At 42.6% G+C, this 26996-nt stretch overlaps 1 non-coding gene across 1 annotated transcript; it reads left to right on the top strand.

Annotated features, from left to right (window-relative positions):
- The first annotated feature begins 20326 nt into the window (after positions 1 to 20326).
- LOC116285636 (small nucleolar RNA SNORA70) lies at positions 20327 to 20459 on the top strand. Its single transcript, XR_004195328.2, has one exon. It is a non-coding gene; the product is annotated as a small nucleolar RNA SNORA70 (small nucleolar RNA).
- The last annotated feature ends 6537 nt before the right edge of the window (positions 20460 to 26996 follow it).

Genomic DNA, 26996 nt, shown 5'->3' with positions numbered 1-26996 from the left:
TTGGAGAGACACACTCCATAGATAGAGTGGGGTCCATCTCACTCGAGAGAGCTGCTTAGGAGATACATACTCCATAGACAGAATGAGCACCACATAAAGATGAGACGGACAGAGACTGAGAGGTGTGGGGGTGTTTAGTTTAAGTGAAAGTAGATACACATTTCCATAGACAGGGTGTCAGCCGTCTCAGAAGGCGAGAGAGAGAGAGAGAGAGCAACTATGAGGTACGGGGTTGTTCGTTTTTATGGGCTGGGTAATTTTATATGCTAACAAGCAGGAGGATTGTTCCAACTATGCTGGGGAAGGGGCAGGGATTTACAGGAATTGGACCCCCTGCCCACTTTTTGACCTTTTATGGTCAGCCCAGGAACTGTCCTGGCGCCTATGTGTGTGCCACGAGGCTCCAGGTCTACTGGAAGTGGAACCTTCCGCCACCTTGGTTCTCACCAGTTTGTCCTTCCTCATTGGCTGCATCATTCCTTCAGTGTTTGGCCCTGCCCTCTTCCCTCCTGTCTCAGCCACAGAGACAGGACACCGTAGGACAATTCACCAGAGTAAGATCCTACACAGGGATAAATATGAGTGCAGCTGAGTTCTCAGGGAGTATTAGAGAAAAATAAATCCAGGTCAGACGCCTAGGGCCAGGGGTGGGAGGACATGAGGAAAATTTGGGGAATGACCAAAATGTTCTGTATCTTGATTGTCAGTGAGTATACTTGTCAAAACTCATCAAACTCTATCTGTAAAATGGATACTTCCTACCAGTATGTACATTACACCTCAACAAAGTTGACTTTCAAAAGTCCACATACCTTCTCCAAGATGTCAAAAATCCAAAAGCTCTGAAAGTCAAAATGCGACCTAGCCAAACATGAAGCCGTTCATGGTCCAAGCATAGGCAACAGCTTACCCTGCTGAGTGATGATACTCACGTATTAAACTGAAAATAATCACAGAGTTCTTAATGTAATTGACCTTGTAGAGGGGTATACATATGGGAACGAAAAATACTGCAAACGTATCAGTAAACAAAGACTGCTGAAGCCATCAAGTCCTCCGCCGCTGCCCCACCCCTCAGGGAAGACAAGCCTGCAGCCCGGCCTCTGCAGCCACTCACGGTGGTGCGCCCTGAGGGGACTCAGAATGAGAAAGGACAGGATGCTGGCCCTGGATAGCTGGGTGCTCGTCAAAAGGAATGAATTCAATGAGCCTGAATGTTTGCTTCCTTCCATACACAGAAAAGCGCTGAATTCTTTAACTTGAGATGCCTGGTTTTCTTTAGTTAACAAGTAATCTTTTAATGTTTCAACTACCCGGTCTTTGTTGTAAAGCTCCTGTGTATCCTAGCTCCTCCCCTACCCCTTCGGAGCAGCCCCTCTGAGCCGTCTGGGAGGCTGTCATCCCGGCTCGAGTCCTCCCGCCAAACAAAGCATAACTCTCAACTTTTAGGCTGCGTGTTTATTTCAGTCGACACATATCACACAATATGTACACTAAATTACCTCCGTAAAATCTGAAGCATTCTGAATTCTAAAACAGGACTTGCCTCAGGGTTTTAGATAAAGAATTGTGGTTTGCTTTCCTTGTCCTGGGAAAAAGAGGAAGAAAGAAAGAAAGAAAGGAAAAGGAGGGAAAGATGAGAAAGAAAGGAAAGAAGGAGGGAGGGAGGGAAGAAGGGAAGAAAGGGTGTCTTCCTGGTACACATCCTTCTTAACCGATCTTCTCACCAAAGTGTCTCTATCTTCGTCTGTACGCAGGAGTGGCACCTGCTCTGGTCTCTGGTGACAGCTGTCAGACGGCTCCCCCAGCCTTCTCCTCATTGCCTGAGCCTCTAAAATGGATCCAATAGATGAAGTGTTTTTTAAAGATTCTGAGCACTCTCTTTTCAGAATTTGGTTCTAAGAGCAGGCACTATGGGGGCCCTTTTATCATTTCTGTCTCAGAATTAAGAACTTGGGAGACAAGGGAAAAGAAGATGAAAGAAAACCATTTGGAGAATTTGCCAAATAGCAAATTTTTTCACACCCCTCTCCTCAGCCTTTCCACAGAGGGGGTGGTTTGAATCTAAACACTTCAAAGCTCTCTCAATATCTGATTTCCTCTGGTCCGTACACTCCCACCCTCACTACAGAGAAATGAAGAAAAGATCAGTACTTCATTGTGGGACCTTGAATTAATTTAAAGCAAATATTTCCCCTAAAATGTTTCAGTCCACAAGATGAGATTGTTTTTCCAGTTTTTATTTTACTTATTCTGTTTCCAACATGGTCTTGTTGCAGCCTCATGCGTAAACTATTGTGAACAAGTCAAATTAGAAACACATTTTTTTATTGTTATCTTTGCCTCTCCAACTTTTAGTCTTCCCTAAAATACCTCGTGACCTCTGTGGGACCACAGCCCTGTCACATGAATTTTATGTCCCTCCCTTCTTAATTAGCCATGGTTACAGAGCAGCAATTATGTGCAGAATAGGGGAAGTGCAGTATTTCCTCAAAGAAAGGGTTAAATAGACAAATGTTTAGATCAGGTTCACCTAACACCTTTGGATTAATTGGATTTGAGGTTAAAAATAAATTACCCAATAGGTTAAAATGGGGTAGTGTTGAAAGAGCTGCTTGGAAAAGAACTACAAAAATGCAAGGACTTCCCATGGACAGTTAAGAGCACCTGACAAAGGGGGAAGAAAGCAGGTGTGCTTGCCAACTAGACAAGGACATTTCAAGATGTTGGCCAGGTTATTCCTAAAACATTGATTAAAGACAATAATGCTATTATCCCCAAGTGCTTATGCAAGAAGTAGATTTACAGAACAGAAAAGTGTTCCTATTCTTGAGCAATGTGCTACCCCCTTTAGCATTCTACTCTAAATCTACAGTTGCCTTTCTTCCGGTGAGATGTCCTCAACAAATAAAGTAAGTGGGTGTTGAGGCAGGGAGGGGGTGGAATCTATGGTCCCATCAGTTTGGGAGAAGATGCCTGCCCCATCTTCCTCTTGGAGAGTCACTGTGCCTATGTGCAGGTCAAAGGCTCTGAAAAGTCCTGCAACAAGGATACCCATTTACATCCACTTACGCGCCATTCTCTGTACAGCCACCACCAACTGGCAGCGCTAGCATTCCTTGGAACATGTTTGGAGAAACACTGTTCTAGAATTAACTACGTTCCCATGTTTTGGTGTTACTACTCAACAGACAAAAATAAACGATCCAGGATTGGTCCACAGGTTTAAAATCATATGTACGTGAAGCATGTTTGGTGGCAATATATCTTGGCTACATCTGGATGCAAGGATCTACATAGGTTTGTAATAAATCTCTTCTCTGCCTGGGCCCAGCACGGCCGGAGGAGCTATAGAGCACAGAAGAGGGGTTACGTGTGTGGGCTCTGGTGCCAAGCTGCCTGGCCCTGCTGCATGTCACTCGCCATCTGCGTGCCTCAGTTTGAGACTGTTTCGTGTTCACTTATCTGTGCATTAAAAATTGCAACTCACAAATGAAAAATTGCTACATCTTTCCAGAACTAGTGAGTGGATTCTCAGGAATATTCCCTTTAATGACTAAGGAGCCTCTTCAGTAATGTGAGGGAGTGGAGTTCCAAATGCAATGACATGACCTTGGTCGTTCTTTTCTTATTCACATTAGCAGTTCCCTGAAAGAACCCAGATATACAGAAAATTCATGTCTCCATTTCCAGGAGTCACCATTGGGTCCCTGTCCACATTTTCCGTCCTCGGAGTGTACATGCTCAAGCCGGCGACGTGCCAGTAAGAGCCAATGGTCTGAACTGAGCCCGTGGCCCTCAGATCCTTGCCAAAGGGCCTGCCCACCAGTACCCAGGGTAGCTCAGCTCTTTCTTGAGGCACTGACTGCACCCTTGGGTTACTTGTGACTAAGTAAAGCTGACCTTGGCAGGTTGTGTCTGGATGTTAGAAACCGGATATGATCCTCAAGTAAAGAAATGGCTGTGGCTGTCCAAGTAGGCCATCTAGGCGTGAGCTCCAGGCCACGCTGGCTCTTGCCCTCAGTGAAGGGGATTTTCATCAAAACAGGCCTGGGAATCTCAAGTGCCATTTTGTTCTTTCAGCACAGCTCACAGGATTTAGTTGTGCTGGGCACCCTCCACTGGGTACAATTCAGCTCAGAGGTACCAGGTAGCTAAGCCTCTGGGGCAGACGGCGTGGGTCTGCTCAGGGCTGTGCCTGCGGTGCTTTTCCTGAGGGCCAGGTGTGGAGGGTGGGCGGGGGGGGGGGGGTGTGCTAAGCCTCCCGGCACTGTTACCACAGCAGGAGCTGGAGTGGAGCCCCCCTCCCCCAGACCACCATCGTCACCCCTGCTCGGCCAGGGTTACCCTCTGCAACTTTCAGTTCACAAACAAGGGTATCAGACCCAGCCGCCCCTCCTCACGCAGTGCTAAGGCGCCTTACCCCAGCCCTTGGACATGATTCCAAGGTCATTTGTTTTTCTGTCAGAATGCATAACTAGACATTCCATGGTGATATCGCGTCCTACACTGTGAAGTAGCTGGAGTTGCCCTCATTGAAGAAAGGAAAAAATAAAATTAATATCTGAGAGACCCCCCCCCCCATATTCTAGGGTAATACCCTACCATAAAAGGCTTTGCGCCCTTCCCTTTTCTAACTATGTGGTCAAGTAACTAGGATGGGGAGACCAGCCATATGCATCTCAGACTATCCTGCTGCCTCTTGCCAACAGGCAGTATCGTATACATCGCTGTATCTCTAGCCCCTGGCACATATTAGGTGCTGCATTAATATTCAGCAAATGAATTAATGAGATGTTATTTTTTTTCTATTTAATTTTTTTTTCTTCAGATCCTGTTTAACATGGAGGTGACACTGTTTTGCTGAAACTTTTATATTCCTTTTGCTCAGATTCATGCAGATTCCCTGCATATCTGATTGTATTGATAGCCTTCTGACTTCTGTTTAAATTAATTTAGTATGTTTATTACCACCTCCTGCCTCTTCCTTAGCCACCGTCTCCAATTAACCAATCTGTCCTGTAGTCTCAAATAAGACTTCTCAGTAAGTCTCAAATCTGTCACTTCTTCCATCTGCTGTGCCACCATCGGAGTCCCAACTGCTTTCATTTTTCTCCTCGACCCTTGCAACAATCCCTAACTAGTTCCCCTGCCTCCAGCGTTACAATCCTGTTCAAATGCAAATCTGGCCATGTCACGCCTATGCTTAAAATCCCTCAGTAAGACACGCACACTGGGGGTTCTGGGAACACGTGGCCTGAGTGAAGTGCCCATCTCAGCACTCCCAGAACGAAGTCCTTGCTTCTCCAGCAGGCAGGTGCTGAGACCTGCAAGTGAGAGTTTGGGCTCCATACAGTCCCTTCAGAGAGAGCTGGTGTAGGAACCCCTCCTCCACTGGGCTGGGCAATCAACGGCAGAGCAGAGTGGGCAGCCGGGACTCCTGGGTGTAGATGCACAAGAGGAAGAGCTGGCCAGTCAGGGATCTGTGGGTCCCACGGTGCACTCCATTTCCTCAAAGTTGACATCAATCTAGTAGGTAGATCCTTCAGACCCTTCCAAAGCCAAGAGAGGGAAGAATAGGTGAACAAACCCTTCCCTTCTCCTGAGCTGAGTGAGTAAAGGAAGTTTCTCCCAGGTGTCCCAGCAGAATGCTGACATCTGCTTTACACTACAGCCCTGCAGGACTGTAAGTCCATTTGCTTTTCACTTCCTGTAGGATTCCCACCATTTAGGACACTTCACCAACCAGGACTGGGTCCTAAAGAGTAGACGGCGAAAACTAACAACCCATCTAAGAGATTCCAGCAACCAGAGAGAGTTGCTGCAATCAGACAGAATAATCAAAATGAGTTCTCAGTGAAACGGAACTGCTGGAGAAAACAGACAGAAATCTGAATAGAAAATAAGTTCTAAAAGCAGTTCTTAAAGACTTTTCTTGCATAAAAATAAGATCTCCCAGTGGAAGTTTTATTGGTTAAGTTAAAGGAGAAGATGATTATTAAGACCCTAATTAGTGCTCTGGAAGAGCAAATGCAAGATATGCTTCAAGGTACTGAGCAAAAAGATAGAAGAAATTCAAGAATCCACAAAAAACAAACAAACTGGAGGGATTAGGAGACTTAATAAAAAATAATCGGTGTTTCTAAAAGAGGAAAAGGAATAGATGAAAGAAAGGTAATCATTCAATAAAGAGCAGAGAAAATCTCCCAAAACTGAAGAAAGATATGAATCCTCAGATTGGAAGGGTGTAAACGGAATTTCAGGCTGGATTAGCAAGAAAGAAGAATGACAGACAGGTTGGAATTCTTGAACCTTAAGGAAAGAGAGAAAAATCTCACAAGCACAGATAGTTAAAAATGAGCCTACCTGCTCTCCTGAGGGGAGAAAAAAATCCAGCTTCTCACTCAGAACCTAGAAAGCTAGGAGCTAGGGAAACCATTCACAAACAACTGAATGGAAGGTCAATGAATCAAGAATTCTATACACAGCCAAGATACTATCCTCATGTCAGATGAATGAAAAATACTAGAAAACAGGCAAGGACCAAGAGAAAGTATATGACTCCAGTTCCCTATATGAGGAAAATACTTGGGGAGAAAAACAACACCTTCATAAATTAATTAGAATGGAGACTTCAAGATGGGAGAAGACAAAAAAGGAACAAACATTATTGAGCAATAACACCTGATATATGTGCATATGTATGTAAACATGAATCTGAATGAAATGTCTATCTGTGCAGCGTATAGTGTACAATGTGTGATAAGTAACGATGGTTGAAGTAGAAGGGATATGTTTTAAGAAGAGTCACTATCTCAAAATGCAGGAGTGAGGTGGAGGGTAGAGAGTGGAGGAAGGCAAAAGAGCTCTTGAGAGGGTAGAAAAAGGAGGAAAGGTCAGCAGAAACTAAAACATACCACAGAAGGAAAGTCGAATGAATGGTAGCGGTGGCAGCCGTGGAAAGGCCGTATCTTTCTTCAAGAGAAAACTGCCATGAGGAGTGAAATTTGCTGACAGCCTCCTGAGGCTGGGGAAAAAGTGATTTAAAAATCTCTTAGTGGCAATGATATGACTAAATACTTGAAGCGTAATTAAAAGGCAGTTTGGATAGGGGCTGAATACAAGTGAAATATTTTAAGAATTGATAGCTTTCTTCTAGAATAAACTATTAGGAATGAAATGGGGAAAATATTTCATTTTAAGAGGAACAAAAACTATGAGATAGGAATAGATTTAATAAGAAATGCACAAGAACTATCTGAAGAAAACTAGAAATATTATTAAAGACAAACAAGATAACCACTGTCTTGGATGGGAAGACCTTTTCTCATTAAGTGTCCATTCTTCCAAAATGAATATGCCGGCTGTGGGAACAGAGCACTTTCATACACTGCCGGTGGAAACAGGAGGTTGCCTAGCATTTGTGGAAAGCAATCTCACAACATATGTTAAGATAAACAGTATCCTTTGGCTCAGTCATTCCAGTCCTGGACTGTAAAACACTAATGCTTAAGGACAGATGAACAGGATACTTATTGCAGCGTTGTTTGTGGTTGCAAAAAGCTTTATAAACAAAGTGAATGTTCTTAAATGGGAAACCGGCTAAACATACTGTGATACATCTACATCGTAAAATAGTACACGTCTACCTAAAAGAATAAAAGAAGAGCTGCGCCACGTGACTGGGAGGGGGTGCTACACAGTACTGAGTGAGAAACGCAAAAAGCAGGACAATGTGTATAATATGATGCTACCTCGGTAAAAAGAACAAAGCTGCCACACCACTCAGAACATGTCTGTGTGTGCGTATGTGCGCATAAAATACACGTCTGCGTCTCCTGGATTCTGAAATGCCTATTTCTTTCACACTACAACGTCTCTGAAATGAGGATGCATCTTTCAGTCACCAAATGCCATTTGGCGATGATTACAGTGTTGTCCTTACCTACAGATGCACATCAAAGCATGTGCACCACATGTAATGGGTACCGGGGGCTTCAAGGATCACCCCGACGGCAACTGTGGAGCAGCGTCGCAGGTAAGGCTGCATCACCGATCCCCTTGACGGCACCAAGATGGTAGTAATCGGAAAAGCACAGACCCAATGTCTATAAATTGAGAAGGGACTTCCAGAAAGTCAGGCTCTGAATGTGAAGAAGTTTTAGGGATATTTAACCCACCTTATTTCACTTACAGTTTTCCCTTCATGCATGCAAGTGAGTGATACCTAAATTGGTCTAAAAGACTCACAGACATTGAAAACAAATTTATGGTTACCAAAGGGAAAAGGCATCAGGGAGGGATAAATTAGCAGTTTGGGATCAGCAGATACAAACTACTATATATAAAATAGATAAACAGCAAGGTCCTGCTGTATAGCACAGGGAACTGTAATAAACCAAAATGGAAAAGAATATGAAAATGAATATATATGTATAACTGAATCACTTGGCTATACACCAGAAACTATCACAATACTGTAAATCAACTATATGTCAATAAAAAATAAAAAATAAATAGGCCTGAAAGAGCTAATTCAAGAAGCTTAAAATAAAAATTACAAGAGTTAGGAGAGCATTGTGTCATGGTTTAATTTGCAGCATTTTTTTCTTTCTATGTTGAATATAACGTAATGGTTTGTCTTACACTATGACATCTTAAATTAAGTGAAATATGCAGAACAGAGATGTGTATATTGACAGCTGTACAGGACTATAGTGGTAAGGAGAAAATTCTGGATGAACACCACCTAGGACAGTAAGGTGAATGTATTAGTTTCCCAGGGCCGCCACAACAAAATACCACACGCTGGGGGGCTACAACAAGGCAAATTTATTTTCTCTGGAAGCCAGAGATCAAGGTGTCAACAGGCTTGGTTTCTCCTGAGGCCTCTCTCCTTGGCTTGTAGACGCCTCCTTCCCACTGTGTCCTCACGTGGCCTCCCCGCTGCGTGTGTTCCCTGGTGTCACTCCCCTTCTAATGAGGACATCAGTTACGCTGGATTAGGGCCCTACCATGATGCCCTTATTCAATCTTAATTCCCTCTTTAAAACTCTAGCTCCAAATACAGCCACATTCTGAGGCAGTGGGATTTAAGACTTCAACTGTAAATTTGAGAGGGGAGGGGACACAATTCAGTCCATAACAATAGGTTCCTTGGAGAGACTTGGGGAGAGAGAAGAAGGGAGACCATGCGATAAAATAAAAAAAAAGGACCACACTTTTTCTCAAAAAGGCATGCACACATAGGCACTTACATAAAATCAGGCATGTGTGTAAATAAACACATAAATATGTAAAGATAAAATAATTATTTTAAAAGTATATATTCAATGGTTTGTCATTGTCCTTAGGATCAAGTGCAAACTATAACATGGCTTATATTCCTTCTGGGAGTGAGCCTCTGTCTCCTTCCCCACGCTCCTCTGTCTCTTGCATCCTTCACTTCTCTCTCTCTGTTCCAGAAACCCCAAACTTCTTTCACTTTCTCTGAAACTCCTGTCTTCATCCACTGTCCTTCCCCCTCAGAATGCTCTTCTCCAAACTGCCCATTTTTGCTCCATTCAGTCTTCAAGTATCAGTTTAGATTTTACCTCCTTTGAGAGGCCTTGTCCCACCCCACACCAGCTTTCTCATGGCAGTCTAAACTCCAGCAGAGGCATCTGGATTCTTATTTAAAATGCAGATACCTTGTTTTCACTAGGAGCTGCCAATCCAGACTACCGTGGTAGGGTGGGGTGAGAATTCTTCCATGTTCTAAAGTGCGCGAATCTAAGTCTTCGGCTAGTCAAATCTCCATAACACGCTGCACCTTCTCCTTTATAATCCATCACATAGCTTACTGTTCATTTAATGTAGGCTTGGCAGATCTTTCCTACGTGGAACCTGGTAGAATATATTTTAGGGTTTATACACCAAGAGGCATAGTCAAGGATTTTAGGTAGGTACCAACATAACAAGATAGAAAACAAATTTTCAGAAACTTTGACGTAAAATTTGTTAACAATTTTCAAAACACAATGGAATACAATTTTTTGTAATACAAGTCTACTAATGAGGAGAATTGAAATTTGGGGTTAGGATAACATTTTGCTTAATTAGAGCTGAAGTTAGTGTTTTCTAATAGTGTGGTGGAAACACGTCCTTGTTCTAGTGCGAAGTTTCCTTGCTTCTCTGCAACACAGTGTTGAGTGGTCATAAATATCAGTATCACTTTGAAATAAAAGGTGCTACATGGCACTTCTGTGGATCATCATACATGCACAGCCACACGAACTCCACCAAAGATGAACAAAAACACCAATAAATCTACTCAAATCAGCCTCTAGAATTTCACTACTCCTTTACTTCTATGCTTTCTCTGTTCTGGCAATCAATTCACTTCCCTTTCATTTGAACAAAATAAAAAGCAACTGTCTGTTGTCAGTATATTTTAAAGCCAACTTTCCAGGTAGAAACAGGCAATTTTTAGAGTCAGAACTAGAAGCCAAATACAAAAGATGACTACAGATCCATAGGAAAAATACACAACGTCATTCTAGGTCCTGACACTTTAAGGTAAGGAATTATATCTTGGCCTTTCTAAATTTCACATGATTTTTCTTTGATTATCTTCTTCAGTCTCTGGACATAGAGAGGCATGGCAAAGTCAAAAGTGCATTAAAAGAAAACAGAAGTTAATAGAGTAGGGAAATTTTTCCTTACTGTGTGGTTCAACAACCAAAAAGCTTCACCAAAATGAAAGTGTAAGAGTTTGCATAGCAAAGAAAAAATGCACCGCCATAATATGCAGCTAAAAAGACAATGGCAATCTGGAGGGCTATTTGGAAATACGTATTAACATTTTTTTAAAAGATAAATGACAAATTGGGGGAAATATTTGCAATTTGTATACAAAGAGCCTTTAAAAATGAAGAAGAAAAGACCAAAAACCCTACAGAAATTTTCACTAGAGATACAAGCGGGCAATTCATTGAAAAATAAATGCAAATTACTCCTACTCATATGAAAAAAGGCTCAACCTCTTTCATAATAAGAGAAAGGCAAATTAAAACTGCAGTTAGATACAATTTCTCACCTATCATATCGGCAAAGCCCCAAAACTTTGACATCATACTTTGTTGGCAAGACTTTGGGGAACAGACACTCTCATAATTTGATGGTGGGAATGCAAAACAGTACAAGCCCTATGCAGGGGAATTTGGCAGCATCCAGCAAAATGTCATATACATTTACCCTTTGACCAGCCATCCCACTTCTAGGAACCTCTCCCACAGAAATACTGGCAAACATACAAAAAGACACATGCACAAGGCTATTCATCTCAGCGTTATTTGAACTAGCTAAACGCTGGAAACAACCCAAAGGTCCACCAATAGGGGCTGGTGAAATTAACTATAGTATATCCACCCTAAGGCAGCAGTAAAAAGAAATGAGGACTTCTTTATATACTATGTACGTATACTATACAGACTCTCAAATTTTCTCGATTCATAACCCCCTTGGTGTCTCAATAACTTTTCATAGAATCCCTAGGCCAAAAGAAAAACCTAATAGTTACATGTGTTCATGGATTTAAATAATTTCATTTATTCACATGTGCATCAGTTTGGTCCTGGAGTAGAATGTAGATAGAGAATAAATCCAACTTTTTAAAATATTCCTTGTTTGTAGATAGGTCTTTTGAACTACAAATATATTTTACATAAAACAAAAAGCAAAATTAATTTTTTTAAAGGCAATCCTTGAAAATCAAAAGCAAAGCAAACAAGTAAATTAAACCCTATGTCTAGCTGATGGCATTAACCAGAGAGGAATTATTCCAAGTTGCTTTAAATTAGAACAATTTGACTGTACATTCCTAGTAGGATATGCTATAAGGGACCCAAAAAACCTGCAAGTAGTAACAACTTAAACTGATTTAGGTAATCATGTGTGCAGCTGTTGGTTTTATTCTAATGTCTCTTATCGTGACACAAAGCAATTGAGCAAGTGTGTTGTTGTAACAGAAAACCATACTTTTCACTAGGAAGGAAGCAGATACAGTTGTAAGCCTAATAAGGGCAAGTGAAAACCTGGGAGTCCTGAGCTTGAATTGGAAACATCACCAGAGACTCAATGTTTTTTATCTTCCAAAAAGGACTTGTCTCATAGCTTTGTCTGCTGAAAAAGCCTAGAAACCATGCCCAACCCAAGAAATTAACATCTGTGCACCCAGATTGGGTCATAAATTTTCCACTAAAAGGCCCCAGGAATCCTTGGAGAAATGGATGACTACAGGTCTCGGGCAGGAATTATGAATGAGTCTGGAATATCTGATTATACTAGAAGGCAAAAGATGCTGTCAAAGATCACGCCAAAGGACCTGGAACATAATACATAACGCCCAGGTTCTGGTTTCTGAATAGGAGAGGCACATCAAGATAGGGAAGACATGTGGTGGGCACACTGAGTTTGAGGAGCCAGTGGAGGAGGCCATATCCAGTAGGAAGCTGTCCGTCCCACTCTGGAGTTCACCAGGGGAGGTTCAGTCTAATGGTGATGCTACAGGAGTGTATGTGATTTCTCTTAGAGAATTACAGAATGAGGAGGAATGATGACTGGGGATAGGACCTTGGGAGGACATTTATCCTTTTCATGATGAATGAATGGACGCCAACATAGAAGGCAGGGCTCATGGGATCCCCTGGACTGACTCAGACTTCCTACCTGCAACCATCTCCTAGAACAGAAATGGGCAGAGGGTGAGTGACTGGGAAATCACACTCACAAGTAAGAATGCATCAGAGAGGGAGAGGAGGACCAAAGAGAATGGTGATGAAGAAGGAAAGGGAGGAGATGGTATCAAGAAGAGAGAGGTGAACAGTTTCTAGGGACACAGAGAGAACAATAATAAAACAAAAGATGAAAAGGGTCCCCTGGAGTTGGCAAATGGTGAATTCAGTCAGGGTGACTTTGGTACAGAGATGAGAGTGGAATAAAAATTTGGAGAGGTGTAGCCTCCACCACAGAGGGAAACGGCCAGAAGATGATGACAGAGGAGGTGGGGGAATAGCCAGAAAGCATGATCCTCAATGGAGGAAACGACTTCACCAGTGGGGAAAAAGCAATGGTTTAGAAGCTGCGAGTCTACAATCCTTAATCCAATACCCTTGGGGCCAGATGTGTTTCTGGATTCAGAATTTTTCAGATTTTAGAAAATTAATAATGGAACACATACATGGAATCCATAATACCTCGGAAGCACTTCATAACCGAGCACACACATATTTCTGCAGACAAATGTATGAGTACTAATGTAGAGAAATAGATTCACATCAGTTCACGTCTGTTATTACCACCAAATAAAGTACAAAAAGCTTTTGGTTCTCAGTCTCTTTATTTCAGAATTGCAGGAAAGAAATTGTGGGCTTGTAGCAGAGAAATGCCAAGAGTGGATCTACAACAGGTTTCTGCTGAGCAGATGGTGAAAGGGACATTCACTAAGAAGATAAGGGTAGAGGAGCAAGCATCCAGGAGGGCAAAATGGCACATGTTGGGAACGGGGACAGCTGACTAGGGAAGACGGGCGAGGAAGCCCTGGGCAGTGTGAGGAGAAGAGAACTGTGAGTAGAGGCTTGGCCCTGGGGGCAACGGCCAAGGTGCCAAGGGAACAGCGCTCAGCTGAATTGACGGTGGCTTGAGGAGGTTGAGTCCCAAGAGATACCAGAAGGACGATGAGATTGAAAGACTACATCAGCTCTTACTTTCCAAATGGAAAACTACAGAGATGTTCCTCTGGAGTCTGTTAAGAGGAAGTCTTCCCAAAGTGGCTAGGAGGTGGGGAAGGCTTTCCAAATGCACCTTCTCTGTGGAGTCACGGCTTCTGGGGTTGGCCAGGGTGCTTAAGGCTTCATGTTCACAGTGCAGGGTCTCTCCTCATGTGCTCGAGAAAAAGAAGGCCCATGCATCTCACACACATCATCCATGAAATTTGCGTGTTTGCAGGCTTCGAGCTCTGCTGTCCCTGACTTGGGAACCCGTGGAAAAAAGGATTCCCAGGTTTCTTGCCTTCCTCCCTAATGAAGGTCATTCCTCAGAACCAGAAACTAATGCTTTTCATGTTCTTGGAACATCGTACATAAAAGACATGTCTTAAAGTATACATGTAATTTTACATGCATATGGAATGCCTTTTTTGTACCATGCATTTTAGTTTTAACAGTAGGTGTGGAGCGTATACTTGGCTTGCTCTAATAATATTTAATACACTCCCATCAGGCTGGAAAGACTCTTCAGCCTCAGCCAAAGTTTTTCTTTAAAGTCTCACATGCATTGAACCCAGTAAAGGTAAGCCTCTTTGGTCAGGAAGGGAGAGGGGAGACCACACACACCGCAGGATTCATGCCAGAGTTTGAAGGCAGAACCAGTCCCCAAGTATGGTCATTTCTGCACCATGCACTTCAGCAGAGTGGGCAGAGATTACCAAAACATCCCATGAAGCCGTTCAGATCCCTTTCACAAAAGTCACGGATGGAGGGAGGGAAACGCCAGGTCTCGGTGTGAGCCTGTCAGGATGCTGCTGGCCAGGGTCCCCCGGGAAGGTAGCGGGTTCATGAACACCTGAGAGCAGGCATTTGAGTTGGTGTTTAAGCAGTTCCAACATAGCATCAAGGACTTCAGCCAAGTTAATGAGAACCAGAGCTCTAGACTAAAATGCTTATTTTGAAAATACCTATTTTTCAAAAAGATTTTGCATTTCAAATTAAACCATATGAGTAATAGTATCCTAGCTTCATGGTCCGTTCTGGAAAAGAAAATTCTTATTCTCTAACTTGGGAAAGAACATCATGATTCTGCGCAAGGAAAGTAGGCTAGTGGGGAGCAGGTTAGAGAGTAGAGCCCTGGGGTATCCACGGCCAAGCACAAGCTACAGCCGCTGTCGGGTGACCTTGACCAACAGCGGGCAAAGGCCTCTGGGAAGAGTTTCCAGATCCCTACCTTTCCCTCCCCCAGAAACCCAAATTCACCTTGCAGGCTGATTCTGCCTCTACCTCGCTTCTATGGAAGGTGAGAACTGGTCATAAACCACTAGTGAATTCAAGGCATTTGAAATTCATGGAGTGAAAAGAATTGTGTAAACACCAGGCATTGTTTGATGGCCTTTAAGTGGGATGAGTTTGCTCGGTTGGAGATATTTGTTCTTTCTATTTTTTCCCTTTTTTAATTTTGTTCTCTTTATTTGTGTTGTTTTGTCCTAGAAGTTGTCTGACCTTCCTGGGTTTGGTTTTGTTTTGTTTTGTTAACTTCCAGGAGTTGTGTGTTGCTCTAAGCAGCTATTTTCGGAAAAACTGGAGAGGTTTAACTGATGATAGACCTTCAGACTACAAGTTCCTAATTAGGTCCTAACAGACCTAATTCTATTGTTCCTTCTTCTTGGACTTGGTGACGTTGTACCCAAAACTATTTCGTTCTGGAATAAATGATTTGTCTTCAGAATCAATTAAAGAGCCATCAAAAAAACTTGCTATTTCTGCAAGAGTCATTCATCCCCCCATTTAACCGGCAAGTAAGGTGATGATGGGAGGACAAAGAGTCCTGAGGAAATGGATGAAAAGAGGGGTCTAATGGCGTCAAGCAGAGACTTGCAAGTTCCTATCCTCCTTCTGCCTGTGTATAGCCATCTGTCAGCCTTGTGAGTAGAAATTAATCTGTACAGAGCTTCATTGTGTACCTCTTCCTATGCAAATCTCATTTAATCTTGATACATTAAGGAGCCAATCCATTTTCATGATAAGGAAACCAAGACACAAAGAGGCTTAATTTGACTTGACCAATGCCTCAGAACTAGGAAGTGGCAGAACCAGGACTCAAACCGAGTTCTGTCAAACTCCAAAGCCCCTTCTTTTAGGACTCAGATTTGCAAAGTGAGAATTGTGACAAACGAGGCCCCAGGAACTTAGTATTCATTCACTGATTTGCACCCAGTTGTGACAGGATAGAAAGAGCAGGGCATCTGCTTCTAAACTCATACTCTTCCCCTACTAGTGCTATGACCTTGAACTCGCCATTTGACCTGAGTTTCAGTTCTCTTAATTGAAAAATGAAACTAATAATTACACTGATCTCTTAGTCTTGTTGTCAAAGTGATGCGAGAAAATGAATGCGGAAGCATCTTTCATAGTAGATGCTCAGTAGATGTTGATTGGTTAAGTAAGTTTCTCAAAAAGAAATACAGCATCGTGTCTAAGTGCTTGGCCTCGGGGCTCATCCTGAGATTCAAATCCCAGCTCCACCACTTTGGGCAAATTACTCTAGTTCTTAGAAGAGTGGGGAAAATAATGGAGCTGTTATGGTAACCCGTGCAAGGTCTTAGAACAGTACCCGGCATAAACACATGAATGCTTGTTACTAGAATTATTATGAATATGAGTGAAAGTGGTTGATTTCTTGAGCATGCTAAGTAGATTTACTACCATGTTTGGAGGAAATGGAAGAACAGGGTTGCTACAGAAAAAAAAAACATATATACATACATATATTATTAATGGTGGGCATTATTATTTTTAAGGAGCGCCTTTCATGTTTCTCCTTTAATTTTATTTGGTTTTGATTAACTGCTCTTTATCACATCATACCATTTTTTCCCCACGTACTGAGTCATCTCATCTCTCTCTGCCAATTTAACTCCTACCCAATCTACAAAGATCATCTGAAACCCCATTACTCTCATGGCATGTGTGTATACAAAAGTACATGCAAATAAACACCCAGCTAATCTTGATGGACTTCCACATACAAAACAGATTCTCATTTGATGCTCTTGACAGACAGTGGGATAGACAGTGTTAGGACTTTCGTTTTACATATAAGAAAATTCTGTCTTTGTCCAGCTGAGCAACTAGCCCACGGACATACAGTTAAATCAACTAGTTTTACATTTTAAGGAAAAGGTGTTTTTTTTTCCTTTCACTTTTTGACCTTCTTCACCCATTTCTCCCACCCTATTCCCTCCCTCCGCCACCACCCTCTGGCAGCCAACAATCTGTTCTCTGTGTCTATGAGCTTGGTTTTTATTTTTCAGTTAGTTTGTTTGTTTAGATTCTACATATAAGAGAGAACGTATGGTATTTGTCTTTGTCTGGCTTATTTCTCTTAGCATAATACCCTCTAGGTCCATCCATATAGTCGCAAATACCAAGATTCCACTTTTTCATGGCCAGTAATATTCCACTGTGTAAGTGTATGTGTATGTGTGTGTGTTATCCATTCGTCCACTGATGGACACTTAGGTTGCTTCCATATACACTTTTTTAATATTAGTCCCTTATCAGATACGATTTGCAAGTCTTTTCTCCCATTCAGTAGACTGCCTTTTCATCTTGTTGATGGCTTCTGCTACTGTGCAAAAGCTTTGTAGTTTGATGTAGACCCGCTTATTTTACTTTTGCACTTGTTCCTTTCATTTTTGGTGTCAAATTCAAAAAATTCATTGCCAAGACCTATGCAGAGGAAACATTTAAATTAAAAAAAATTAAAATTAAAAAAATTAAACAAAAAATAAACAATTAAAGTTAATAGTTAAAATTAATTAAATTAAAATTTTTTAAAGACCTTTGCAAAGGAGATTCTTGCCTGTATTTTCTTCTAGGGGTTTTCTGGTTTCCAGTCTTATGCTCAAGTCTTTAATCCATTTTGAATTAATTTTTGTGTACGGTGTAAGACAGGAGTCCAATTTCAATCTTTTGCATGTGGTTGCCCAGTTTTCCCAGCATCATTTATTAAAGAGACTGCCCTTTCCCTATTGTATATTCTTGGTTCCTCTGTTGTAAATTAATTGATCACATATGCATGTGTTTACTTCTGAGCTTTCTATTCTGTTCCGTCGATCTATGTGTCTGTTTTTATGCCAATATATACTATTTTAATTATTATAGTTTTATAATATAGTTTGAAATCAGGGAGTGTGATACTTCCAGTTTTGTTCTTCTTTCTCAAGATTGTTTCGGCTTTTTCGGGTCTTTTGTGGTTCCATACAAATTTTAGGATTATTTGTTCTATTTCTGTGAATAATGCCATTGGAATTTTGAAAGGGATTTCATAGAATCTGTAGATTGGTTTGTGTAGTATTGACATTTTAATAATATTGATTCTTCCAATCCATGAGTACAGAGTATCTTTACATTTATATGTACCATATTCACTTTCTTTCATTAATATCTTGTAGTGTTCAATATACAGATCTTTCACCTCCTTGGTTAAATTTATTCCTAGTTTTTTTATTTTTCTTGATTCAATTGTAAGTGGGATTGTTTTCTTAATTTCTCTTTCTGATAGTTCATTAGTAGTGTCTAGAAACATTATTAAATTTTTGTGTATTGATTTTGTATCCTGTAACTTCACTGAATTTGTCTATTAGTTCTAACAGTTTTTGATGGAATCTTTTGGTTTTTCTAAATATATAATATCATATCTGAGGATAGCGACAGTTTTACTTCCTCCTTTCCAACTTGGACGGCTTTTATTTCTTTTTCTTGCCTAATTTCCCTGGCTACAATTGCCAATAATATGTTGAGTATAAGAGGTAAGAATGGGCTTCTTTGTCTTTTTCCTGGTCTTAAAGGAAAGCGTTCAGCTTTTCGCCACAGAGTGTGATGTCAGTTGCGGGGTTGTCATATGTGGCCTCTATTATGTGAGACATGTATCCTCTGTATCCACATTTGTTGAGAGTTTTTTATCATAAATGGATGTTGACTTGTCAAGTGCTTTCTCTGCATCTATCAATATGATCATATGATTTTTATCCTTCATTTTGCTAATGTGGTGTGTCATAGTAACTGATTTGCAGATGTCGAACTATCCTTGCATCCCTGAAATAAATTCCACTTGATCGTGGTGTATGATCTTTTCAATGTACTGTTAAATTCAGTTTGCAAATATTTTGTTGTGGATTTTTGCATCTATGTCCATCAGGGATATTAGCCTGTAATTTTCTTTTCTTGTGGGGTCGTTGTTTGGTTTTGGTATCAAGATAATGCTGGCCTCATAAAATGAGTTTGGAAGCATCCTTCCTCTTCAATTTTTTGAAAGAGTTTGAGAAGGATTAATTCTTTGAATATTTAGTAGAATTCACCAGTGAGGACATCTGGTATTGGACTTTTGCTTTTTATGTGGTGGGGGAGGGGGGTTGATTATGCTTCAATATCCTTCTGACAATTGGTCTGTTCAGATTTTCTATTTCATTATGATTCAGTCTTGATAGGTTGTACGATTCTAGGAATGTATCCATTTCTTCTAGGTTGTCCAACTTATCAGCATATATTGTTCATTTTAACCTATAGTTTGTACTAAATGGTGCAAGTCAAAAACTTAATGCATGGTAAAGGAGACATAATCTGTACAGTTATGATTCAGTGAGTAATAACAGTGGATCATTTATGAAGCAAATCAAAGACATCAATCTGATTTTTTTTTCTGCACCATTTATTGGACACATATTTTGTTCCTAGCACCATACTTGGACTTAAAGTGCAAAGATGAATGAGGAAGGGTTCCTAATTGTGAGAAACTTATCATCTATGGGAGAAACAGACATGAAAACAAATAAATCTAACATGGGTACTAAAACCTACATGGAAGTTGAGAATAAAATGCTAAGGAGACATAACATTAAATGGTTTTATATCACTTAGTGATATAATCATCCATGCAAATTATCACTTTCTTGCTATAAGACACAAAGCAAGACTATCCTAGATTATTACCAGTGAGTGAGACACAAACTTCTGTGTAACTTATTTCCCAAATATCAAATATCCAAACAAATTACATTCCAATTGGTTGGGGGGGTGTTAACTAATTTAAAGCCCACACTAAATACACAAAGTTCCCCTAAATACCCATATGAAGGTTTGATTGGCCAGGCGTCCAGGAGTTTCAAGCTGTGATGACAAAGGCATAGACTCAGGGAAGGTAAGGAAAGAACCCCAATTAAGGAAAGAGAGTTTCTTGCATGGCTAATGAAAGAGATGATTACAGCAGCCAGATTGTAGGGATTTGCCAGGTTGGTAAAATTATGGTGGTAGTGTGGTGGTGACCAATGTTTAAGAAATTAAAGACGCTTCTAATTTCAAATATTTTAAATCATTTCCCCCAGAAGTATACGAATATGTGCCAAACCTACATATTCTGATTTGGAGTTCGCAAAATATAGAAAAAAGATGGCATTTCAATGTAGAATATGATGCTCAAGGGGAGGTAATGGTCAAGGCTCAACTGGGCTTGTGGCTGGGAGAAAGTAGCCACGGAATGCCAGGTTCAGGCCGAGATTAGAAAAGGCAGCACCTATTTGCAGCCAATTAAGCTGACCATGCTCTTTTCCCCACAGGGCCTGATGTGTAATGGCGGCAAACAGCAGCCTCCTCAGGAGTGTATGAAATCTGTTGCCTCTATGGTTGCCCTAGGGGACCTTGGAGACAACCCTTTCCAAAGGACATTCGTGGGGGGCATGCTGTCCCCACTCTAGGCTCCAGGCAGGTATGCGTGGTGTCTTTGGAGAGTCCCAGTACACAGTGGCCAGGGTCCACAATGGCCGAGTCATAATGTCCGTCCACACCAAGCTGCAGAACAAGGAGCATGTAATTGATGCCCTATGCAGGGCAAAGTTCAAGTTCCCTGGCCACCAGTAGATCCACATCTCCAAGAAGTGAGGATTTACTAAGTTCAATGCAGGTGAATTTGAAAACATGGTGGCAGAAAAGCAGTATCAGCCTGCATGTCTGTGGTGTCAGATATATCCCTAATTATGGCCCCCTGGACAAATGGTGGGCCCTGCGCTCGGAGCCTTGGCACTGTCCCCTCCTTACTTATGTCTACCAATAATCCAACTTTTCTATCCAAAAAAAGAAAGCAAAGGTGATACCTAGTTGAGGCAGCAACAGATGATCCTCCCAAGTTTCCAACAAACCAGCCAAGGAAAGCCAGAGCCCAAAGGGTGTCTGTCTTCAGGCACCTGGTACGGGACAGTCTAGGATACTTCTTTTGAGAAGTGTGCTTGCCAGTGACCTCTATGTTAATTGGTCATGCTGCATATGGTGGGAATTTTCTAAGAGAAATTTCCCAGGGGCACAGTCCCCAAACCCCTAAATACAAGATCAAAATGAATAATCCAAGACGACTGCAAGGGCTACTCAATTTAAGAGAGAATTTAGGACTGGGGGGCCAGCATGGGCAAGATCAGCAGGGAAGGAGCTGTGGATAGCACAGCGTATAAGTCTCCTGGGCCATTCTTCGTGGTCCCTGAGAGCTCCCCTTGACCTTTGCTTAGCACGTATGGCTTCCCACCCTTGAAAGTCATCTCGTGTACACCTTACTCCCCCAACCAGACTGTAAGCAGGAACGATGTCATTTTCCTTCTCGGATTGCTTAGCATAGAAAGGTACCATGGTAGAGATGAAAGAAGGGTGTGGAATTCAGCTCTGGAAATACCACTTTTTAGGTATGCAGAATGGCACAGTGGTTGAGACTACAGTTTATGAAGCCAGCCCGCCTGGGTTCAAATCCTGCATCCTCTTAGCTCTCTGAGCTTGGGCAAGGTGTTAGTCATCTTGCACCTAAATTCTCACATTGTCAACTGAGTGTAACGATCATGCCTCCTCCCAAAGCTCTGGGAATTAAAGGAACATAAATACTTGCACGTACATGCTTTGGTAGGTCGTACTATTATTTTCCAAAGCCTAATGGACAGTGCATGTTCATCTGCTTTGCTCAGCTTCAGTTTTCTCATCTGAAAAATGAAGGCATAACATCCAGTCTCACGGGATTGGAGATGAATCAGCTAATGGAAGTCAAAAAGCATGTTGAATGGAAAATGCGATCCAAATGCTCGTGTTTGCTGTTATCATCGTGCTCAGTGGGCACTGGAATCAATGACTGCCAAACAAAGCAGCACAGGGAGGGCAGGCCAGACCCCCTCAAGACTCACCATCCCAAGCTCTTACACAGGAAAGTTATTTGTAAACATGAACGCCAGACAAGTGTTCCTTGTTAGCTATACGTAGGGCCTGGAGACCAGCACTGCCACGTGGTGAGATGAAGTGAAGTGACGGGCTCTGCCAAGTGAGGCTCTGAGGCCATCCCTCACATGTGCCTGAGGAATTACTCCCCCAGAGTAATTTCTGTGCTGTGCTGTGCACGGGCCCCATCTTGGCCACCTCCCCAAAGACCCCCAGCCCCATTTCAACAGTCCTCCGGGCTGTGCCCGGTCCCCGTTGGTGTGGAAGTGCAGAGCTCAGCACATCATGCATTTCATCCCCCTGGTTTCACCCCAATGCACTGGTTCTGCCTGACTGTCCCACACAGCATCTCTCGGAGAGTCAGAGAGGAATGTACTGAACTCACCAGCGCCCGGGGCAGGACCAAAGCCAGCATGGCCTGTCATCCAAAGGAATTTAGTGCTCCCGTCGTCACCATGATACAGACACAGAGCAGGCCCCGGGAAGAGCCCGCATTTCCCCGGAGCCAGGGAGCTGACCAGAAAACCACGTGGGCAAATGGCTTCTCCTGCAAAAGCAGGGCCACAAAACCTGAGCCCTGGGAAACTCCTTCCAAACGGACACCTGACAGGTGAGAGGGAAGAGGGTGAGTATCTGCCCCTGAAGCTCTTGGCTCTATCTGGGTTTTGTATAAATAGTGCAGAAAAGGAGCCTGGCATGTGGAAAGCTTGGTTATTAATAAGCCCACAAGTTTCACCCAGTTCACAGTAAAACTTGATTCCTTTTCCTAAGATGTGAGGCTACGTCATCCAATTATCCCCCAGACTCTAGGCAGACTGAGGCCGTGAGTCTACCAGTGTGCTCACTGCACACCCCGGGGCCAGCATTCCCAAAGCCCTCCTGCTGGTGCCTGGATCACCGTAGCCAAATGCTACAGGTGCCCTCAGACACTAAGTCTGTTGAGATGAACAGCGTTCACAGCGCTGCAGTCTCACAATCATTTAAAAACACTGATTCACTCACTTCCAACATGGCGTGTTGTAATCGTTTTTATTTTATTTTAATAATTGTTTGTTTGTTTTCGTTTTCTTGGGGGAGGGTAACTAGGTTTATTTATTCATTTATTTTTAATGGCAGCACTGGGGATTGAACCCAGGACCTCATGCGTACTAAGCATGCACTCTACCACTGAGCTACAGCCTCCCCCTAGCCTTTCTTAACTTTTCATAAGCAAGCTGTGGTCCTTAATTCACATCATTCATAGTCATTCATCCACTCACTCAGTCAACAAGCATGTACGGAGTGCCTACTGTGTGCCAGGCATTATGCTTGGAACAGGAGCTAGAGTAGTGATCAAAACCAGAGATGACTCCTGTCCTTGTGGTCCAGTACATTCATTCTCAACAGAGGTGATATTGCCCCCAGGGAGGGAAACTGGTTCCTGAGTAGTGAAGAAAACCTTAATCATTTCATGTATAAATCATAGACATGCATATAGTGCATGAAATATACACAGTTGTATGTATGCATGCGTGTATATATATACATACATACACATACAGTTGTATTAGCTTCCTATTGCTGCTGTAACAAATTTCCATATTACCGTTTTACCAAATTACCAAAAAGCTTAAGATAACACAGTCTGTTATCTTCCACTCCTGGGAGTCAGAAGTCTTAAATGGGTCTCACTGGGCTGAGATCAAGGTGTCGGCAGGGCTGCATTCATTCCGCAGGATCCAGAGGAGAATCTGTTTTCTTGCATTTTCCAGTTTCAAGAGCCACATTCCTTGGCTCGTTGCCCCTTCCATCTTCAAAGCCAGCAGTGGCGCTCAGGTCTTCCTTAACCACATCTCCCTCACGCTGACTGTCTGCCTCACTCTTTCACTTAGAAAAATCCTTGTGATTACATTGGGCCCACCAGGATAACCCAGAATAATCTACCCAACTCAAGGTCATCTGATCATTAACCTTAATTTCTTCAGCAGCTGCAATTCCCCCTTCCCACGCGATATGATTTATTCACCAGTTCCAGGTTATAGGATGTGGATGTCTTGGGGGAGAGGCACTCTTCTGCCCACCACAACAGTACATCTGTAGCATTAAAATTTCATGGGGGTAGGGTAAGCAGATCACAGCCAAAGGGCTCTTTAAAAGGGCAATAATGAAACTAAGGTTGAGAAATCTTTGTCTAGTAAGAAGGAATGTAGTGTCTTGATTAAATCTTGATATCTTGGGGCAAGAATGCATGGGTTTAAATTCCATCTCTGTGCTAACTAGCTGTGTGGCTGTAAGCAAGTTACTTAAGCCCTCAGGAAAGGACACAATTCTTCGGTTTCTGTGAGGATTAAATATGTTAATGCATGGACAGGACTTAGAAATTGCCAATTATACAGTAAGTGCTTGACAAGTGTTTCTGTTAGTGTTAGGAGAGATACCAAGATTATTGAAATAATCACAGAAATCAGTGTATAAGTTCAAATGATGATAAACGCTGAAAAGGAAAAGAATGTTCTTGCCATGTTTTAAGAGGATAAACAAGGGGTTCTCACTGTGGGTAGAAGGGTAGGGAAGTTTCCTGAGGAAGTGACCTCTGAACAGAAATTGGAACAATGGGTAGGCATTAAATAGGCAAAGATCATGGGGTGGGGGGAGGGCGGACATTGGGAAGATGTTTCCAAGCAGAGAGAACAGCCTAAGGATGTCCTTGGGGCAGGAGGGACATGGTACAAGCTCATGAGACTGACAGCTCAGTATGGCCGCCCCACAGAAAGCGAGGCTACGCGGACGGATGCCAGACCAGGCTGGAGAGCCAGATGGCACCAGATTTAAGGGCTTGGACCGCATTAAGGATTTTTACCATTATCCTAAGAGCAATAAGAGGTCACAGATGTTTATGAAGGAGAGAGGGCAGTGCAAGTGAAACTTTCAGGAGTGATTGGGTAGGGGCAAGAGTGGATGCAAAGCGACTAAACAGGAGATGCAGAAATGGGACCAGGACAGGGGAGGAGATGGAGAAAAAGGAGATACTTCAAAGGTAAAGTCAACAGGACTCATGGAGCGCAGCAGGAAGGAGTGAGCTATAGATGCGTATACCTCGTGTCCAGTACCCATGTGCATCCATCAAGCCTGTGGGCATTCTGTCCAGAGAAAAAGCCTGCCGAAACGTCTGATCGGTTCTGCCCAGATGTGCGGTGACTTCTGTAGCACTCTGCACACCATTCCGTACGCTGGGTATAAAATAAACTTTAAATTGGATGCAGCTTTAACAAAAAGTGGTGCTGGCAACAGCTCTTCTTTTAAGACCTCTGTTTATGTAGACTGTTTTAAGCATGACGTTTTAATTTCAAATTTTTTTAAATATGTATTTTGTGAGAAATAAACAGAGATGACTAAACTGGAAATTGAACCAGGGTCTCCTGGCCCTTGGCCCACATTTCTACCCAGGGACCAACTGTCTGATGAAGGATAAATCCATCTCCCCAAGCTGCTATATGACCAGCGTGAGCTGTGTTTATGTTCCTCTTAAAATGCATGCACTTCTTGGCCAGAGAGCCCACGGGCCAAAGCACTGATCTTTTAGAACTTCTGCTCCAAGGAAGCCTAATTCAATTCAAGGTATAGATAGTCAAGGCCAAATTGTGGCTGCACAGATTTTCCCCAGAGTTCTCTGTATTTGCCTTCTCCATATCCAGGACAGGGCCACAGTTTACAAATCAACAGATCTTAAACTATTTGCCATGACAATGGCTGGGAAAGGAATCCACTGGGAATGATGAAGACTGGCAGAATCTACACCACGGGGAAAAATCAAGAAGGATTAGAGTGGAGGGGGTGCGGTGGACGGATCGGATGCACCTACTTCTGTTATTTTGGAAACACTGAAGTCAAGAGCCTTGAGTTTTACTCCCACCTCTGCTGCTAATTACTTATGTAATCTTGGGCATTTCTGTTTCATTCAGATCAACAAACAGTGAGCAAATGAACGAGTGGCTTCATCAGGCATGTCCATGAGCCAAATACTGTGGTTGGCACTGGGTATCCAAAGATACCTAAGGCACAGTACCTACCTTCGGGGAGAGGTGGACACAAATACCTACATAGGAACATAATAAAATGTCACAAGTAATAAGGCATAAATAGACCCAAAAGGCTGAGTGAGAAACAAATGCCAACCGGGGTGCAAGGAAGACTTCCTTAAGCAAAGACACCTGTGCTTATGGTAAAACAGGAGCAAGAATTAGCTAGATGAATAAAGGTGGGACAGTTTGTGAAAGTAAACCAGCCACAGACACTAGGCAGCTCAGAGAGGCTGAAGAATCAATCACACTGGACAGCTGTCCCTCCCTGGGCTGTGCAGCACCTGAACTTCCTTTGGAGAATTTCCCTGCTTTTGAAGCTTTGTGGGCTTCCCAGCAGAGACAGGGAACATTTCTGATACTTTCTTTCCACTTTGCTGTGCATTTAGGGACAGGCATGTGACTTGGGCTTGTACGAGCAGATACACGTGACAGAAGCATTAAATTGGGAGCTGGTGACACAAGAAACACAGACCACAAAAAAGTCACTTCTGGCACTATATGCAGTCATACCAAGGTCTGGCTCACACAGACAGTGGTGCCAAAGGAGCCAGGGCTGCCCCCGGGGCAGGGTGCAGGAGGGCGGGCTGCAACGTGGGGCCATGGCAGTGCAACCTCAGGAGACCTGGGGTGTGATCTGAGCTATGGGTTCAGCTGGGCAGCCTCTGACCTAGTTCTTCAGCCTTTGTGGTAGGCCTGTGAGCCACCCAATGTCCTTTTAACAAATTTCTTTTCTGCCTAAATTAACCAGTATTGGTTTCATTTACTTGCAACCAAAACTTCAGACTGATAAAAGAATAACACAGGTGCCGCCTCACAGGCGAGGGACAGTTTGGTGATGCAGACGCAGGCTCGGGGCACAGCGGGCAGCTCAACATTAAGACAGTGTGCAGGGTAAGGCAAAAAGAATGGGAGCAAGGCCGAGAGGCAGGCAGGGGTCGCACCA

This window comes from Vicugna pacos, chromosome 25, assembly GCF_048564905.1.
Source record: "Vicugna pacos chromosome 25, VicPac4, whole genome shotgun sequence".
Taxonomy (NCBI): Eukaryota; Metazoa; Chordata; class Mammalia; order Artiodactyla; family Camelidae; genus Vicugna; species Vicugna pacos.
Note: the sequence above shows the minus strand (reverse complement) of the source record. Positions and strands in the feature narration are given on the sequence as shown.